Source organism: Bombus huntii, unplaced genomic scaffold (assembly GCF_024542735.1).
Source record: "Bombus huntii isolate Logan2020A unplaced genomic scaffold, iyBomHunt1.1 ctg00000089.1, whole genome shotgun sequence".
Taxonomy (NCBI): domain Eukaryota; kingdom Metazoa; phylum Arthropoda; class Insecta; order Hymenoptera; family Apidae; genus Bombus; species Bombus huntii.
Genome location: NW_026099344.1, coordinates 178,640 through 198,640, shown reverse-complemented (window position 1 = coordinate 198,640; position 20,001 = coordinate 178,640). Strand labels below are relative to the sequence as shown.

Genomic DNA, 20,001 nt, shown 5'->3' with positions numbered 1-20,001 from the left:
GGTTTGTTTTCGGAGCGTGAAGGTTACATGTGAGGATTTCTTTTCGTTGACTTTGAAGCCCCATTTGTGAAACCACTTTTCCATGGAGTCGAGACTTCGCTGGAGAGTGGATGAGGCTATTACCGGGTCTGCGTGGGTAGCCAATAGCGCTGTGTCGTCTGCAAATGTCGCTATTGTTATATCGTTTGATATAGGTAGGTCGGCAGTGTAGATGGAGTACAGTAGGGGTCCGAGGACACTACCTTGGGGTATGCCGGCTTCTATTGGGAATGTTGCGGAAGTGGCGTCTAGGCATTTAACCATGAATTGTCTATTGGTTAGGTAAGATTTTAGGATGGAGTAGTAGGGGTGGGGTAGGATCTTTTTAAGTTTGTATAGTAGCCCTTCATGCCATACTTTATCGAATGCCTGTTGGATGTCTGGGAAAACCGCTGAGCAATATTTTTTCTTTTCGAGTGTTTGGCTGATCGTATGAGTTAAGCGGTGGATTTGCTCTACTGTAGAATGATGTTTTCGGAAGCCGAATTGGTGATCTGGGAGTGTTTTCAAGTTCTCTAGGATTGGAAGGAGTCGGTTCGTGAGCATCTTCTCGAATAGTTTGGACAGGGTAGGTAAAAGACTGATTGGGCGATAGGAGCAGGTTTCGTATATCGGTTTACCGGGTTTAGGGATGAGGGTAATCAATGAGATTTTCCAAGCCTTAGGATAGTGTTCCAGGCGAAGGATAGCATTAAAAATCGATGTGATGAGTGCTATCCCTTTTGTGGGAAGTTCCTTGATTGCTCTATTGCCTATTAGGTCGTGTCCTGCTGCTTTCTTGGGGTTTAGGCGACTGATTGTTTCTATAGTCTCTGCAGAGGAGAAGGGTTCGATAGGAGGGGACATTTGGAAGGGGGTGTGCAGGTATTCAGTAACGTCCGCGGCGGCTTTGGGGGAATGGGGTTTGAATACTTTTGACAAGTGTTTTGCAAACAGGTCGGCTTTTTCTATAGGGCTTCGCGCCCATCCACCTTGCGGACGGCGGATAGGTGGGATTATTTGTGGGGGGCGTGTGAGTTTCCTGGAGGCCTTCCATAGTGAGTAGTTGGCGTCGGCTGTGGGGGATAAGCTGGCGAGGTATTTATGGAAACAGTCGTTTTTATAGTTTCTTAAGGTTCTGGATAGCTTTCTAGTTGCGTTGTTAAGTTTGCGTTTGTCCTCCGGTGTTCTATGGGTCTGCCATACTCTTCTTAGTCTACGTTTTTCTGCTATTTTTTTTTTAGTATGTATTGGGGATATTCTTGTTTGCTGTTAGATGGCTTTGTCGGTGTGGAAAGGCGGATTGCGTTTATTATGCTCGTGTTTAAGTATTCCGTGGCTGCTTCGATATCTTCCTTTGTTTTTAGTGGGGTGAAGGCTCTGAGGTCGAGTGTGTAAAGACTTCTCTGAAGAGCTGCCAGTTGGTGTGTTGGTTGTGAATGGAGCCATTAGGTGTATTCTCGATGATTGTTGAACTGACTGTTGCTATCACGGGAGAATGATCAGAGGAGAGATCAGCCGAGGAGTTGATCTGGACGTGTCTTGATGGGATATTTTTAGTTATGAAGAAGTCGAGAAGGTCGGGTATTTTGTTGGTGTCAGTGGGCCAGTATGTGGGTTCGTATGTGGTGAGGTAGTTGAGGTTGTTGTTTATTATGCTGTTTAAGAGGTTTTTGCCTCTTGCTGTAACCAGTCTGCTGCCCCATTGGATGTGCTTGGCGTTATAGTCTCCTCCAACTATGAATCTATTGCCCAGGGTGTCCAGGAAGTTATCAAAGTCTTCTTTGGCGATGGAGTGTCTGGGAGGGCAGTATACTGCTGAGGTGGTGATTGAGCCATGACAGTCTTCTATTGCTACGTTTGTTGCTTGGAGGTAGTCTTTCTGGAATGATGGAAGTTCGTAGTGCTTAATACTTGCTTTGATTATTATTCCGGTGCCACCGTGGGCCTTTCCGCTGGGGTGTTGGGTATGGTAGAATTTGTAACCATTTATTTTCAGGTAGCTCTTGTCGGTGAAGTGGGTTTCCGATACGAGCATTACGTCGATTTGCTGGTGTTTTAAGAAGAGTTCTAGTTCAAGTTTGTGTTGCGCTAGACCGTTGGCGTTCCAGAGTGCTATGCGCCTTGGTTTTATTTTGAGTCGGGGCGTGCTAATTTTTCCACGATGAGTGTTAGTAGCGATAGCAAGTGATTTATTTGCTCCGATTGTTTCTCTATTAGCTTTTCAAGCCTTGAGGAGTTGTCTGTGTTAGGTGGGTTGGGGACACTGTTTTGGGGAAGGTTCCTTTGGCTGTTCGGGTTATTTTGGATGCCTTGTACTGCTTGGGCATAGGAGGTTGAGGTGGAGATGAATTTGGAGATGGTAGGACTGGGTGTTTGGTTGGTTGAGGGGGTTGGGGTAGTCGTGAATTTCGGCGGGCTGGGTGTTTGGTTGGATACCTCTTTTGCTCTGAGCTTAGGGTACCTGTTCGTGTATAGTGTTTTATATGCTGGGCAGCCTTTGTAGTTGGCAGGGTGGTCCCCTTGGCAGTGGATGCATTTCGCTGGGGTTTCCGGTGATTTGGCGCACTGGTCAGTGGAGTGAGTGCCTGCGCATTTAACGCAGCGGAAAGTATGGTTGCAGTATTTCTGCGTATGACCGTACCTTTAGCACCTTTTGCATTGCACTATTTCTTTTTTCACGAGCGGTGGTTCGATCTTTACTATCGCGTTCATTAGGCGACTGATGTTGTAGATTTCTTTATTGTTCGGCTTTTGTTTAATGTCTAGGAAGAATAAGGATAACGGGTCTTTCGAGACTCTATGCCTTATATTACTTACATTGATGACTTCGTGGCCGAGTTTTGAGAGTTCGTATTTGAGTTCGTCTATGTCTGCTGAGTGGTGTATGTTTCGTAGGACCACCCGGAAAGGCCTTTCCTGTTTGAGTTGGTAGGTGTGGAAGTTGGCGTTCAGGGTCCTGAGTGTCTTGGTGAGTTTTCTGTAAGCTTCTGGGTTCGTCGGCAGTATTTTTACTTTATTGTTGCTTATCTTAAGGTTATATTCCTCCTTGCTGATATCTCTCTCTCTAGGGACTTGATCATTGTCTGTATGTCAATGACGTCGTCCACAAATATTGGTGGGGGAGGGGGGATTCTCTGTGAGTGTTGGTTTGGTGGCGGTTCTACGATTTCCATGGCGTCGTTTGAGGATTCCAATACGGCGAACCTGTTGTGTGTGTTTATTTGCGTTGCTGTTTCTATTTTCCTTTTCTTTGTAGTGTTAGCGTCGTTAGTGCGGAGAGTTCTGCTACACTTCTGCCACGGGGGGGGGGGGGGGGGGTAGAACGGGGTAGCTGCGAGTCTGCTCCGGAGAGCCTGGTCGCGGTTGCTGGGCCATCATCGAGCTAGTTAATTCGGAATGAACAACTAGTCGTGAGGCTGTGAGGCTAGTATTCGGGTTGGGGTTAGGTGCGTGGGATTTTCTTCTCCCTAAAGGGTAAGGGACACTTAGCTGTGTTCTCTTTCGACTCAGATTTCTCAGATTTCTTGAACGATAAATGTTTATTCACTCTAATGTCAATGAGTACACTTGATACAGGATTCGCGATTGTATTCGGTTCGCGAATGCGCGGTTATAAGATAGAGCTTGGATAGCTACGATTCGAGATACGCTGCGAGTGCGGACAATGATTGCACGAGATGTCGAGAGCTTAGATAATTATTCGGCTCGAACCGTGTAAGTATAACGATCGTGATATACTGCGGTAACTCGCGGTAATAGACTGACATTTTTGTCGCGATGCTGCTGCGGAGGAAGACTCGTTGGGATGTGTCTAAGGATGCGAAGGCATCGGATTCGTTGAGAAAAGCTTTGAGAGGGTGTTGCTAGCGGGCAGCGTCGTACGTGAGAGATAGCAGATTTCTCGTGTGTCCCCGTGGTAGGTGGTCGACTTCGAGACTGATAAACAAAGACTGTTTGTCTCTTTGGAGGACCTTAGCTAAAATAAATCCTAAGATTTATAGCGGTCCCTTGGCTAGCTGGAAATATTCGGTACGAATGTATCGACATCTGGCAATCATCTTGTCCGCAGGTATAGGGTCTTTGTGTCGTGCGTCACGCGACGTAAACTGTTGGGAAGTTTACTGTCAAGTGCCGCCACATGTTCAAGGAAAATGTATCTGCAGCCGGTTATAGCGGTATTTACGTTACGGATGATCTATGGGAAGATTCACACGAACAAACCTTTATGGACTAACCAAATTTATTTTGTTATTAAAAACGATCTACAGAACCGATCGACGACTGGTGTTCAATTTAAAAATTGCTTCTCTATAAAAGCAAGAAATCTAATTTACATCGTGTTCTTCATCTGTCGCCTCCATATACATCCTGGTGGCAATAAAATTCTGAATTTACGAGAAATCCGTATTTCGACTTAAGCTTATCGATGTTACCGACTGGACAAAGCCTTCGAGAGTTTAAATTAACCGATCGACCCTTCGATGAAAGGGCGAGCAAGTGCCAGGAAACTATCGCGGGAACGCTCGTAAAAGCGCGCAATGGTTCGGCGTGGTAACCTAGGAAGAGGAACAGGTGCGACTGAATCGTAACGGTTGTCGTGGCCCCTTTCAAACGATCCGTGGCCACTCTTCAGTTTCGGCGTCATTAACCCTTCCCTTCTTTCTTCCTGGTTCACTTAGAAACGAAGAAAATTCCGGAGGTAGTTTGCTCTTAGCAGCTGTCATTTTTTTTTTTCTTTGTTTAGTCGACACGAAGCATTTTGGAGAATTTCTGTGATTGCTTCGCGAAGGTACAGAGGATAAGAAAAAGCGCTCTTTGTTCGTTGACGACTTTCTGTCAATTAGAAATAAGAGTAAACGGCATAACAGTTTTCTTCTTTGCCACTGTATACGTAATTTTTGTTAGACTTTAACAACTCGTATTTTTCGTGAGCAAATACTGTCGAGTGGTTATACACTGTATATGTGAAGCTTCGTTTTCTTCGCGCGAAATATCCATGTTGTTCTTTCTATACTTGTGTTCATATATCATGACGTTCAGCCTACACGTGCCCGAGAATGTAATGTAACAGATAATTGGGTTCGAGCTGTAAATCTTTCATTTGCAGCATGACGCGAATCTAACAACACTTCTTTCCTTGTTCAGATCATGAATATTTTTGTCGCGTGCAGGTAGAATCATATGTCTAGAGTATCCACGGGTTTCGTGTTTACTTATTTCTTTAACTAACTTCGGTTTTAACCAACTTCCTATTAACCAGCAAATTAACCAAATACTTTCAGAATCAATGACAAGAATATACCGAAAAGTGTCGAAAGAATTTTAAAGAATTTTACAATCATTTTCCTAAAAGTTATCTTGAGACGTATTGTATCGTTAGTCTCATAGAGTTAATCACTTTTCTCTAGAATAATGCTCGAACACAGCTGTAGCTTTCTATAAATTTCCTCGATATTCGATTGAATTTCCCGAGATCGTTTCCAATGACGAGATCGCAGCAGTTGTTACGAAAAATATCGGAAGAGCGAAGAACGCGTATGTGTGTCTGATCCATCATTCACGATAGTCTCTACGGTCCATGCGTATGATCCATCATCTGCGTAACCGTTTTACAATCCTCACCGTGGAAATGCCGATCCGCGATGCTATTCTCGCGCGCACTCGACCGCTTAAGAGCATCGTCCAGAGACGTTTCCATCATACACAAATAACTTTGTTTTTCTTCTTGCAGTCGGAAGCGTGGAGAATTCGATGTTTCTGGCTGATCTGTTGTTTTATCATTTGCGCGGCATTTTTTCGCGGTTAGAAGAAAGATGAGATTAATATCTTTGTGGTATTTTGATACTTATCGATCTGCCGATAATGTCGGTGCTGGTAGGGGAAAGCGTAGTTGAGAAGAAGCGCGCTTTTTCGATAAATTATGAATTATGGCTAACGGTAATTCACGCAATTTACATAATCTAGATGGAACAGACGCTTTTCAAGATCGCTTGTCGACTCATTTATGTTTATAATTTTCAGGAGAAGAAAATCTAAACCTTGAATATATTCAATTCGAATATGTACTGTAGCCTAAATTCGGGTCTTTTTTCGGCTTTCAACGATATCGATTTTGTCTCGATTGACCTCCTGCCGGTTTACGTGCTTTTATTCTTCCTCCTTCTTCTTCTTCCGGTGTCCAATGATTCCTTTGAAAATCGACGCGGTTCGTACCGAAGCGTACGCTTCCGATGCGGAAAGTACGCGATCGAAGCGCGTGGCTTCTGACCGGAAGCGTAGCCTTGCAAACGCGATTAGATTGCATTAGCTACGAGACTGAAATTAAATCTCGAGTCGGAATTGTATTTAATTTTCTTCGGGAAGTTCGATGCCGGAATCGAAAATTAGACGATTGAATAGGGATTCCTAGTTGATTTTAGACGTCCCTCTTCCTGTAACTCCCACCGAACTTGCATTGGGCGTTGTTCGCAGGCTTGTCGTGCGGCAAACCGTTTCGCAAGAGCTTATTTGCATTTCCTCTAACTGCGGTTCGCATAAGACGCGTCAAAGGAATATTGACTACTATCTATTAGGTCAGATTTTTTCACTATTTTCTGCTTCTCGTAGGATTGTAATGTTACAGTACCGGTAACACGAAGCTTGATCTACGGCAAATAATAAAATATCTTTGAGATTAAAAAATATAAAGATTTGAAAATTAGGACATTTGAAAGTTTGTGCTTACTCGACTGAATTGCTATTAAGTGACGTTTAAAAATTTTAATCACAAGGTTGAAAGTAATATAGTTGGTAATTCTAAGGAACACCTATCCTCAGATAGATTGGTATACACACGCGAGTCGACCGTATTCTCCGGAAATGAAAACAACTACATCCCTGGAACCTGGAACACGTGATTTTCCGCATATCCATTAAAGCAACATCGGTCAGTGACTCGTCTACGGTGCAGTCGCTAGACTCAATTAATGACCACGTTCTGGTCGTAAATATAGAAAAGGCAGCGAGATATTTTAGTTTGTTGGCTAACTGGGCTGAGGTTGGGTCAATGTTTCTGTGGATTTCATTTACCTCTTCCGGCCTCCTTATATTTTCTGAATTCTTACAATTTCCGAGATACCAGTTCATAGCAAATTGATTCTTATTATGGCGTAGGATATAGTAAATCTTATTGTCTAAAAATACAGGAAAAGATTTCATAATTATTATTTTTTTTAACATTTTATTCAAGCGTTTCTTAAGACATTTGTTCAAAGAGATGTCAGGTTATAAAAAATTGAATCAACCTCCCCAAAGCTCCTTAACCTCTTGTTATTTTTGATAAATCAATAGCATTACGCAATATATACCGTGTGATTTCCCTAGACGATCTAGTAGCACTCTTTTTTACAACCTTCTTTCAAAACGAGAAACAAGAAGAGGATTGACCAAATATCATTGTCATCGAAGCGCAGAGACGCTCCGGTGATTCTTATCTCCATTCATCTCTCCGAGTGAAACTATTTGACGTCGCCTTGAATAGGCTCAGACAGTTTTGTCGGGGGTCCGTGTCGTCGCCTGTAGTCAGCTCGCACGATCGTGAATGGAAAGACTCGTATAAAATCAAAGGGCCGACAGACTCTTCCTGCTTAGACGAGATCAACGAGATCTCGTTCAATAGAGAAGTTACCTTCTCGACCGCCGGCGCCGTATTACCCTTCAAAGTCACCGGAAAGTCATATAAGCCAACCGATGCAGCCTAACCTTTATCCTAGCCTAACCTAGATAAAATAGGTTTCTCTTATTCCATCTGAATTTCTAAAGAAACCAAGACTTGATTTCAGTCTGGTTAAAAGCTTCGCTCGATTAAAGCTGTTTTTCAAGCAATAACCTACTTTGTGAATTTCATGCACGCGAATCCAAGTATGTATGCGGCAGAAATGAAGCTTTCGTGCATGTCTAATTGTAAGTTGATGCGAAACAATGCGCATGCGCCGAAATCCCACCACTTTGCGGACCCACATTGTGCCTTTTATCAAGGCGCCTTGTTTGTTTACTCTTCTCGAGCTAATTCTTCACTATTATTATCTACATTATTTTCACTGGCTAACAACTGGTTGGTCTGCAATTGACGAACCAATACAAATTTTTCGTTACGTGCATATATTCGAAAGAATTCGAAATTAAATTATCATGTATTACGGGCAGTTACGATAGAGTGACACAAAGCAATCTGTGTTTGAATGCCTCCACTCGTGGACAATATCGATATAACCTAAATGCGATAAATCGCGAACGTTTGATTCGACTCATGGGAAATTTACGCGTTTTTGAATCGTTCCGAGTCGCACGCGAAATGCAGGTCAGAGAACCGTCTAATATTTATTGTTGAGATCGTGGGCTTGATCTTAATGGCGCGGCGGCACGCGATTCTTTACCAACTATGCTCCTTAACTCCAGCTCTCGACCTTCTTCCCTATTCAACTAGCTCGAGCAGTGAAATTGACTCTGCATGCCTGTGATTTTGGCAGGGAATGGGAGTCGAGTTCGTAGTGAATGCACATTGTGTATACGTGTTTTAGGTGGTTTGTGTGAGTTTGTTGCGGAGATTCGAGACATTTATTTAACCTCTTTATCATATTCGAGCCTGTGCGATATAACCATATCTTAAATGTAATAAGTTTTATTTTTTATTGCAAAGTTCTTGAAATATATAATGCACACAATAAGTGTATAATATTTTATATATATATATATATATATATATATATAAATTATATTTAAGAAGTTTGGGATAGTTTAAAGATGAAATAAATTGCTTTTTAAGTTTAATCTCTTACTCTCGACGAAATCAAGTTTCTCTGGAATTTGGTGGAGTTTAAGATTTGATATCGGTGTCGTAGGAGTTATGTGACACTTTAAGGTGGAATAAATCTAGCGAGGAGTTTAAGGTGCGGCAAAGGAGCGTGGAATGTTGCAATAGAAATTTATTGCAGTGTTAGTGCATTGGTAGATTGATCAAATTTACGTGTAGCGTGGGTAACCAATGGTAAATATTTTGCAATGTGTATAATTTCTCAGTAATCTGAGGTTTATAAAATCTATCGACAACTAATGGAAATTGTTGATTTAACAGATCAATTTTAAATTCCTCGTTAATCTAAATTTTTTTAATCCTATTTACAGCTAAACCTTACGACGAAAAATTAACGAAGTGGAATAAAAATGGCATTGTGATTCTTCTCGTCGTGTATCGGTGTCACATCAAATTTAAGAGACAGTTTTACTTGCGGATGCTGCGTGTTACGTTGGTGAAGTCGACGAAAGCGTAAAATAGGAGCTCGTCCGAAATACACTAACGCGGAAGGTTAAATTTAACGCAAAAGGCCGAGAAATTAGTCTAGAACTCGAAGTTTCATTGGTACGACGCACTTGAAACGCATTCAAAGAGGTCGGCGACCTCGAAAGGGGATGAACGCAACTGTTTCGTGGGAATTTCTTATTGTGGCTTATTTGGATGAAGCTGCTTTAAAATCAGCGCTGGATTCGTCTGTTTTTTGCCCGGAAATCATAAAATGTTTAGGCCAGGCGACTCCATGTACAGAAAATGTTATGTCCACTTTTTACGTCCGTAGAATTCAACTCTTTACTACTATGCACTTCTTCTCCAAAAAAATATCGCGTTTCAATATTAAAAAAAGTTTCAATAATATACTATCCATTAGAAGAATGATAACATGATAACCTTACAAATTATTAGTATTAACAAATTCTTATTGTCGTATAGAAATGCCAACTATTGCTTCGGTAAAACAAACAAAGGAATTTTACAGGTAAATTTTACAAATTACAAGTCATCTTATAACGCAAAATACGACGTGTAAAATTGTCTCAATTTATTAATAGTATTAATAAATTATTATGATAAAAGATGCAGGAATCTTAGCCTCATGAGAAATTAGAGATGAAAATTAAAGATTAAAGGGAAAAGATTAATCACTGGTCCTCCTAAAAAGATGCAGTCCCATGGATGGATGGTTGTGCGAGTATTAAAGCAGCGCAAAACCGTTCCCCGAATTCTCATCCCGGACGTCGTACGACCAAAGACAAAAACAACTCACTCGAGGGCATTGCGGAGAGACATTCATCGAGGACACAATAGTATTATTCCAGGAAGTGCTAGTTCTTCCTAGATTCCGGTTACAATGTTCTTAACGCGTGGAAATTAGTCTTGACCAGGAAACATCTATAACGGCATGTATTTTCTGCCGTGATTGTAAATCTGTTTGGAACATGCGGTTTGTCCGTTAATCTAGGCGCTATTGTTCAATTGAGTCAATATTATTTGTTGGTAGATTAGTGTGTGCAAGAGCGCTCTATCCATTATTGACCAATTCGAGCACGTATTGGTAAATTTCACACCGGCAATTACGGTGAAATCGTTCGTGGTCGCTGGAAATTAGCAGTATCGTTTGCGGTCGTGAGCTGATTGACACTGCGTGAGCGGGGAATTATGTGAAGCAGCTTTGCTTTGTCGTTTCATGCATTTAATAGGTTTGCGGCGGTGGACAGAGTTTGTAAAAAATGAAGACAAGGTAGAAAAAGATTATTTTTCATTTTTTACTATTAGATTATTTTCAAAGTGATCATTTCAGTGAAATATGATTGACAAAAAATAAGATCTATAATTGAATCATTATAGAAAATAGAATAATATTGATAATAAAGAAATAAAAATCAATTATAGAATAACATATAATAATAATAATAATAATAATAATAACAACAACAACAACAACAACAACGACAACGACAACGACAACGACAACGACAACGACAACGACAACGACAACGACAACGACAACGACAACGACAACGACAACGACAACGACAACGACAACGACAACGACAACGACAACGACAACGACAACGACAACGACAACGACAACGACAACGACAACGACAACGACAACGACAACGACAACGACAACGACAACAACAACAACAACAACAACAACAACAACAATGTGGATAGACTTTATGTTTACTTTTATATGTATAATGATACTGTTTGATCCTTGAATTAAAGTTAAGATTAACGTTGCGATTATGATTATCCTTTGTCTGACTAAATATATTTGAAGTATCAATTACAGTAGAATTTTTGAAAGATTCTTGGCTGTTAAACAAAAAACTGGTTCCTTTATATTTCGCTCAATTATCATAGAATCGTGAAACTGACTTTCACTTCAAATTTTGTCTGTTTCAGGAGTAACAAGTACCTGCAAAAATCATCCATCAGCCGGATATGTGCTGTCGGAGGGTTTTTCATTAGCATTCCCGTCTTTCTAACTGGTAAGAACCAATTCCTTCAATTCTGTCAACTTTAACCTTTTGAAAGATACTAGTACATAAGTTATACGTTTAATTTTTCTTGAATTCAGGCATGAATCTAAAAGATACTGTGAACTATCTCTGAGTGTATGAAATCAGTTTAGAAATCCAATGGAAATAAAGTTAATTTTAACGCCGAATAGTCATTATTTTTCTTAGAAAAATAAAAAATGATCGTCTTTTAGAGAAGTTTTAACAGATTAATTTATAAAGAGCTGAAACAGAATATTCATGTCATGCATGAATACGGCTGGTGGATGGATCGAGATCTAATCTAAAGTTTACGTTGTGTCATGCTAGTCATCAAATTTCTGTAGTTACACGAAAGTACTAAATTATAGAAAACTTGATATACACGGATTTAATTAATTGATAAATTAGCCAATATATAGGCATTATTATTTATTATATTATATATTATAGGCATTATATATTAGTAATGTATATATACACTTTTGAATTTTAGCCTTCTTAGCCTTCTATTCTTATATCCTTTAAACGTGATTTCAAGCTACAAGCTACTTTAACTCAAATAGCTCGATTTCAAGTTCTAACGTATACTGTAAAGCACACTTGCGAAGTGAAACAGTAAACACGATATGAAAACTCTCTCCCCAGTAAGAAATCGAATATCCAATTTCAATCGTGCTTCATCGATGAAGCATCAATGCTACGTAAAAGCATCGTGGCAGCCGCAATGCGGATCCGTTGAACAAAAATTTCCTGGCGCGATCGTTTTCGTAACGCTATTAGCCGTTTCAGTATCAGGGATGTTTTAAAAATCCGTATCGGATTGTACCATGAAGCGCAATAGCGCTTCGTTTATTTATTTACGAGAAGTGCCGATCAACTCGATTGCACTGCTCTTTTTTTTTTGTCGAAACATACCGTTCAACGCGTTCACGCTTCACTTCATCAGCTATATCAGAAACGTTACACTAAAGAGTCAAAAGGTTGCCAAATATTCGTGCTTTACCTTTTGTTTGTGTGACGTTCTGTAATTGGTTTTCCAATTCAAGAGGTAATTTATACATTAGTTTTTTCTTTATTTGGTTTACGATTATTTGAAAGAAAAGTAATTACGAGAGGAAACTCTGATAGACTAGCGGCAAGCTACGTTCGGAACCGAGCGCGTTGTGAATTGACAATCGTAACCAAACATCGCGACACAGTTCACCACACTACGTGTACAGCATGATCACGCTGAGTGGCGTTGAAACGGTTAACGTAACTGCGCGTACGACCGTCGAATGGCAAAGATATTCAAGCTGAGAATCGTTTTCAGATGTTACAAACAGCTGTGTTGACTTTCAAGGAGAAACCATTCGACATGATCTTACGTTTGAGCCGGGACCTTCGGTTTGCAGTTTCTGCACCTGCTATAATTCGAGGCTGAAGTGGTGCCAGTCGATCGTATGCGACCCGCCCGTAGTGAGTATATGCTCATTACTTAAACACTTAACACAACCAGAGAGAAACTAAAGCACACCGTTAACGCTTGCACGCTGGTCGTTAAAGCACATGCTACGCGAATAGGGTACACAACGATTCATCTAACTTGCCTTGAATTACTTTTACAAAGAGAAACATGGACAGGAATAATTTTTTGTTACGAGTCGTTTAATTTATTCGTTCGTTAGAACGATTGGTCTGACAAATTCAAAGTCTTGTTCCGTATAAATATTTTTAAACAAGTACGTCATAAGCTTTGTATATTTTTTTTATCGCAACGAAACTGTTCAGAGAAATGTTGAAATTATTAATTACAAAAGAAGACATTTACGTTGTAAAAATGTTAGCGAAAACATTTGTGAAAAAGTTACTTTGTTATAAATTCTACAAAAAGAAATATTGAAAATCACGCGCCATTTATTCAGTTGCACGTATGAAAAGTATTTTGCATTCGCGCAAAAGAATCCCTTAAGGATACATATTTTATAATAATTGGAGTGTCAAAGTTATTACGCGGATTGGCGTATACGTGCCTTTTAATGAAACTAGGTTATTCATTTGTTATTCGTTCCTAACTTTCAACTTTATGATTTTTGCGGAATAAAATTTTATATTCCGGTTCAGTTTATAAATGATTCATTTTGAATTTAATAAAATTAGAGTTACAGCAGTGCAATTTAATAAAGAACAAATAATCATTTGTACTTTATTAAAATGTTCTTTTAGCGTCTCGTTTTAATATTTCTCTAATAATATTTTGTTAACCGTTATATTTAAATGAAGGTTTTCAAAGCAGAGACGTACTTTAACGTAGGAAATGGACGTACATTTATAATGAGAATTCAGAAGCAAAAATATTTCATACAAAAATAAATATTCCCCATGTAAATAGGTGTAAATAGCTACGTTATGACTTTTATATGTATCTAACGTTTTTCCATGCAAGCTAACGTATATTTGCTTCTTCGCTTCTTCGCTTCTGAGTAGTAAAACCTGGCATTCATGCGGCTGATAGGTAGTTACGCGCTGACAACGAAAAACATAAAATGAATAAAAAGCATGAGCCATCCTATAAAAAAAAATAAAGCTGCTTTTATCTTTCATTATATATTCGTCAGAATATTGTTAATAAATATTTAAGTTCAGATTTCAGCTTAAATAAATGCATAGGATTGGACATTTATTTATATATGTATCTGTGAACGCTTTTTGACATAAAATTTTTATAACGACTAAAATGACATATTCCGATATTAAATTAATTTGATGAGAATAAAAACTGAATTTTTTAAACGAGATTTTGTATGAAGTTACATTTATTGGGAAAAATTCATTCTTTTATAATATGATAAAACGAGACTCATAGTCTGTATAAATCATTTCATGGAATATTATGTGTATGTACATGTGTTCTACGCTTTTATTATAAAAATGCTAAATGAACATAACGATCAAACGCATCGACAAATGCATTGAACATATCGATTGTTATTTTGAAAAATTGATTATCTTTTATTTGTTTCGAACTACAAATTGATTGAGACATTCGTGTTTGCTAAATTGCGAATTTAACGCAATGAAGTCGTCTGAATCCCTTGCGAGCATGTAAATATAGCGTCGAATTAACAGGTCAATTACTTGAGGTTGGAACTGAAAGAAAGAGAAAGATGGAGGAGGTCTTGCCTTTGAATGCTGGACACTTCTAAAGCCCACAGTTCGCTGAAATTGCCAGAGAATTCAATTAAATGGCAAATTAAACCATTGAACTGAATCTGTTTCCAATCGTGAGCTTGGAGGTTCTACCCTTTGAATTTTTAAACCAGTCACCCTTCTTTTGTACGTATGGTAACGAATATAATTCATAAACTAATGAAGTGTGTAATTCAATTGAAAGCTCTTTTCACTGAATCCAGTTTAGACTAAGAAAAATGATATAATAACGAAATTATCAATTTACAATTTATAGAGCGTATACTTTATTCGAAAGTGAAGTTTATTACTGCAAATATTAGTTGGCTATTTATAGCCTGTTTGAAAAGGTGATTTAATTTCGATTGATTTTCGATAAGTTTTTGTTGGTTTACTCAGGTTAATTAATCTCCAATAAAATAGAAATACCAATCCGGTAGTATAATTGCTTTCTTGCTTATTACCTTTTTACTAATTAGCGATGCACGATTCCAGACCAGTAAATATTTTTCCATCGGGAGAAGTCAGGTCGAGAGATGCAAGATTTATACGCTCGTTCTGTCAGTTATCCCAGTGTCTGTTACGCGATAGAAAATGAACGAACTGAATAATAAATGCATTATCGGCATGAAGATTGCTTGATGTAGGCCACCGCTTTTTTTTCTATCCTTCCGATACCATTTTTCTTTTTTTTTTTTTTTTTTGCGAAACACTTTGCTAGTCGTGAGAAGCAGCAATTCCCTTCTGCGAATCAATTACGGTTCACGAGAAATTGTATTATAGCCTGGAACGTATTCAAATTATCTTCAATTATTCTCGGCTGTTTCCATTTCCATTCGTCTCTTACGTAAGTACTCGTTTGATGTACGTACATAGTGAGACAATAATCGTTAACACCTTTAATGTCTTCAGTATTATAGAATAAGACGCGAAAATACCTGAAACCTGACTTTTAGATTCGCGAGACTCTATAAGGCTTCGAAAGTCTCTTGTTTCAGGCCGAATAAAAAATTGTAGATGAAGAATTACATTGCGAGGTCTGTTAAGGAAAATTTTAAATCGTATCGTTGTAATAGGATTATTTCAGCGAGGGAAATTACGTGTTGCGTGCGAAGCCACGAGCTTTCTTTCAGGCTAATATACATAATTGTCCTATCGAACTTTCCATCTAAACCGTTGCGCTCACACGTGGATTTTGCATTTCAATTTTCTTACTTACAGTCCAGTCCAGTGAGACCAAGTTAAATTTTTCAGCCCTCCGAGGTAGAATATGTTTTATAGAGAGACGTACAACGCCATGAAGGGGAGACAGATCAATAAATTGGGTTATCTTTAAATTACTGACAATCATTTCATCGACGCGGTTTCACCGACACCGAGTCCCCCGGCAACGTCTGTCAAAGCTTATTTACCGATACACTGAAATCAACCACAATCATTTTACCGACCTCTTCCTTTGCTGACAGTTATTATACTCGCTGTCATATGTTATCGTTGATTATACATCTTTATTTACAAATTCGTTCCTGTGTATAACGAAACAAAGGAAGAAACGAAAATGATACGTTTCATGACGCATTGTTAAATTATTAATTAACGAGAGTTACATATCTACATGAATGCTTTGAAATGTCAGTTATAATTCATGAAAATGGATACAAGCCATTTTACTATACATAAATAGAATTATAAAGACATGTTACGTACTAATGCTTTTACGAAATATATTTCTGTATACGTTTGACGTTTCTGTATTATTCCTTATGTGCTTTCTGCTCTTGTGTTTAGCTCGTCGGAAGTAAAAATACGTTAAGCGAATCAGCTAATCTATTCGAGCGTTTCAACGGCTCAGTCTTCTCTTATGCAACTACCAAAAGAGAAGATAAGTCTTTGGTTATACAACATTTCATAACGTCCAAAGTAACGGGGCACTAATTAGTTGAAACTTTAAGACAGACCAGATATCAGTCATCGTCCGTAAATACATTTATTACGATCGTTTAAAGTTTAAAGAAACACCGTTATAAAATCGTAATACGAGACAAAGCGATTCAGAACTCGAATTCATTTGTTGGAACGACGCCATGGGCAAAAGTAGATAATGGAAAACTTTCTTCCAAAGACCATTTGATAGCGCCGACGTAATCAAGAGTGTGACGATATTGCCAGAGACGTTTCTGCAAATAGAAGACTAACTTATTTACGAATTGCCGTAACACGATTGCCGCTGGTAGTATGGTTAGTAATCGCTTTATTGAATTTTCGCTTGATGTGACATCGTCGAGAGTTTCTAGCGAAATTCTTCTCCCTGTAAAACTATGTTTCTACAGCAATGGCTGTAATTTTCGAGTTACCGTTTGCGAAGAAATCTTTTTCTTTGTTACGTGTAATAGATTATTTTTAAGTTTTAAGTTTTAAATTACATTGGTAACCTTCTATAATTTATTACTCGAAGGTGGTAATTTTTTCTTAAATAGTTTGTTTTTCCTATAATTATTTTACTACAGAATCCTCAAAAACATGATGTTTGTATATATATCCTGAAATATTATCAGTCTATTGTCAAGTTATAAAACATTATGGAAATTGCCAATTAAAGTCATAAAAAACAAAAAATAAGGAAGTTCGTTAAAATATGTGATTTTCCAATCAAGATATAGAATTTATTCGAGTAATATAGATTACGGTAGAGATGGTGACGGTAACAATGAGTGGACTGATTCTTCGTGCGAAAACAAATTGGAAGCGCAGAGCGATGTATTGTTTCAGCGAATATCGATTTTAAAGCACGGTTTTAAAGTACGTGTGCGTTTGACTAGGTGTGTTAATTAATATTGCTGTCTGATTTTCGATATGTAAATACAATATCTACATATCTTTAAACTTATGATAATTGAACTAACAATTTTTTTAAATTTAAATTAAACATGATAATTGAACTAACAATTTTTTTAAATTTAAATTAATATTTATCCTTTTAAATGCAACAATTTTTTTTAATAATAATTTCACGCGTAAGTCAGCTGCGCACATATTTGATCGTTCTTTAAAGCTTGAATCTCTGCGAAGAGAAAAAATCTTTCAACCAACAAGAACTGGTTCTACGTTTTCTATCCATTTCCTTCCAGATAAATCTCTCTCTATCTAAAATCCTTATTTCCGTATTTCCTTGAAAAGGTTAAAGTCGTTTTGTATAAAATCCAACGTAGAGAAGAAGGAAAATCCGCAAAAGATTCTTTCAGCTTTCCCTATGTTTGAGCTCGAATCAAAGCAATCCTATTCCCAATAGGGTGACTATGCGTTTAACTTCTCATAGAATCTCTCTGATTCCGTGTGATACCTTCGGTGTTTTTGAAGTATGTAATTGATGTCGTAACGTCGACGCTTTGCAGTGCGAATTCAATTTTGAGTTGCAATTTCCCTGTTTGCGTGGCAAAAGCATAAAATCGATAAACACGTTTTCTTTGCCGATGGCGCACTGTAAATATAAATATTTGAATAAATATCGCGAATTTCATGTTGCTAAAAGATTTATACTATTTATTCGTAAATAACTGTTGGATATGTTTAAGTTGAAACCACTGCATTAGGTCTTTTTTCTTGTTTAAAATTATTTGTATTGGTAAATTGAATGAAAGTTCTAACATGTAATTTGTTCTTCTCTTATAAATAGTTTACGGAGGATAAAGCGTGGGTAACTCACGACTGTCGCGATCATGACACTATACATACCTATGTATAGCACGTATACTAAGCTAACTAAAATAGCAAGTCAGAGAAATGGAAACTTAGGAAAATCTAAAGGAAGATAAAACGTTCGAGCCTTGCCAGGAATATAAGATGCTAAGTAATCTTCCTAAGTAATCTCCTCCAGCTTTTTCTAGTTTGATCAATAATTATTAGTACATGTTAGGAAAATAAATAGAATTTTTGTTCTCAAGCGAGGTATAATTTAAATTTTGTATGTACACAAAAATGTTAAATATCTGTAATAAACATGGTATAATCAATTTTTTTACATAAAATTATATTGTATAGGCTATTGTTATTTAAACATTTTAAATTGGATGAAGGAAAAAAATGACGCAAATAAAACGTAGGACATTTTAATTAAAGAGACTAATATAGAGATTTATCTACTTAACTGTGATTAAATCATCTCCACTTAACGCTCTACCTCTTCTATTAATTATGCTTCGTTAAACTATGATTACAGAGGATGGGTTTTTTGATAAAATGACATTCTGACAAATATATATAGATCGATATATATATAGATATAGATAGACAAATATATAGATTCTTACAACAGTAGTTATGAATGAACAGTAGTTATTGTATCAATTTCGTTCTTCAGAAGCTTCATTTGTGAAAAGACAATTCGCCAGAATATGGATTCACTGTAGTTATAGCTGTAGGATTTCAATCTAGTTGACAGACTTGCTTTACGTAGAGAATATCTGTCTCTTGTTCTACCTTATCGCGATTCTCTCCTCATCTTATACGCTTTGTCGAGCAAAGTAATATTGGCATATATCTCGGCTCTGGTTACAATCATTAGTTTCCGCCTAAACGGTTAGAATCACATAGCTCGCGCTCTACTCTCGTTTATTCAACATTCAGGCCATATGGTCGCATGCGACGAGTTTTATGTTAATTCCGACCGATTACAATACCTTTCTTTCGTTTACAAGGAACGACGAGACTGGCAGTTGCGTGATTTCCAATGCAAAAGCCGCGATATCTGCACGATAACCTAACCTCAACCGATTTTGTTGTACTATTCTTATGTGGACTTCGTTTGTACCACAACTTCGTCGTAACAAAAATAGAATACGTAGAACACGGCATTCCGTTATGCGATATTGTCGATTCCTAACATCCGAAAAATCAGAGATAATTTTTTCCCTACAGTTGTACATTTGTGTGAAAAATTACGAACGTAAAGTTGTTTGGTGCATGCACAGTCCTCCCCTCCCCTGCATTTGCGTGGACATGCTAGAAAGATTCACTTTTCCACGGTGAAACTGTATGAAATGTATTATAATTTCATTTTTACAAAGGTCGAACATCCTACTATGCATAAATTTAATATTAATATAAGCAGGTTTCGTGTTAAGTATTACATCTGACGTATAAGCACACGTGTGTACGAGCCTTGGTTTTAAATGTCTTATAGTAGACACCGAAAAGATTATTGAGTTGGATATCTGACTCAACATCAATATTTTACTAGGAGATAACATGTTAAGAACACGTTGGTGGATGGCATGGGAGATGATGAATGAAGACATACTTCTGTGAGATACATAAAATAGTAGTCAGAACGTATTTTGGCGCTTGGGGACAGCAACAGCTGGTGATACTGTCATACACCTCCATTTATAAACTTTCGAAAATCGATGTGACCTTCAAACTTTAGTGTATTCTGTTTCACAGCACAAAATGTTTCCGAAACGTACGTTTATT

The 20,001-nt window shown here is 37.9% G+C and overlaps 1 long non-coding RNA gene across 1 annotated transcript; it reads left to right on the top strand.

Moving 5' to 3' along the window:
* Positions 1-8,779: 8,779 nt before the first annotated feature.
* On the top strand, positions 8,780-9,963 carry LOC126876671 (uncharacterized). The gene is made up of 3 exons (XR_007694421.1): positions 8,780-9,046; positions 9,184-9,830; positions 9,929-9,963. It is a non-coding gene; the product is annotated as an uncharacterized LOC126876671 (long non-coding RNA).
* The last annotated feature ends 10,038 nt before the right edge of the window (positions 9,964-20,001 follow it).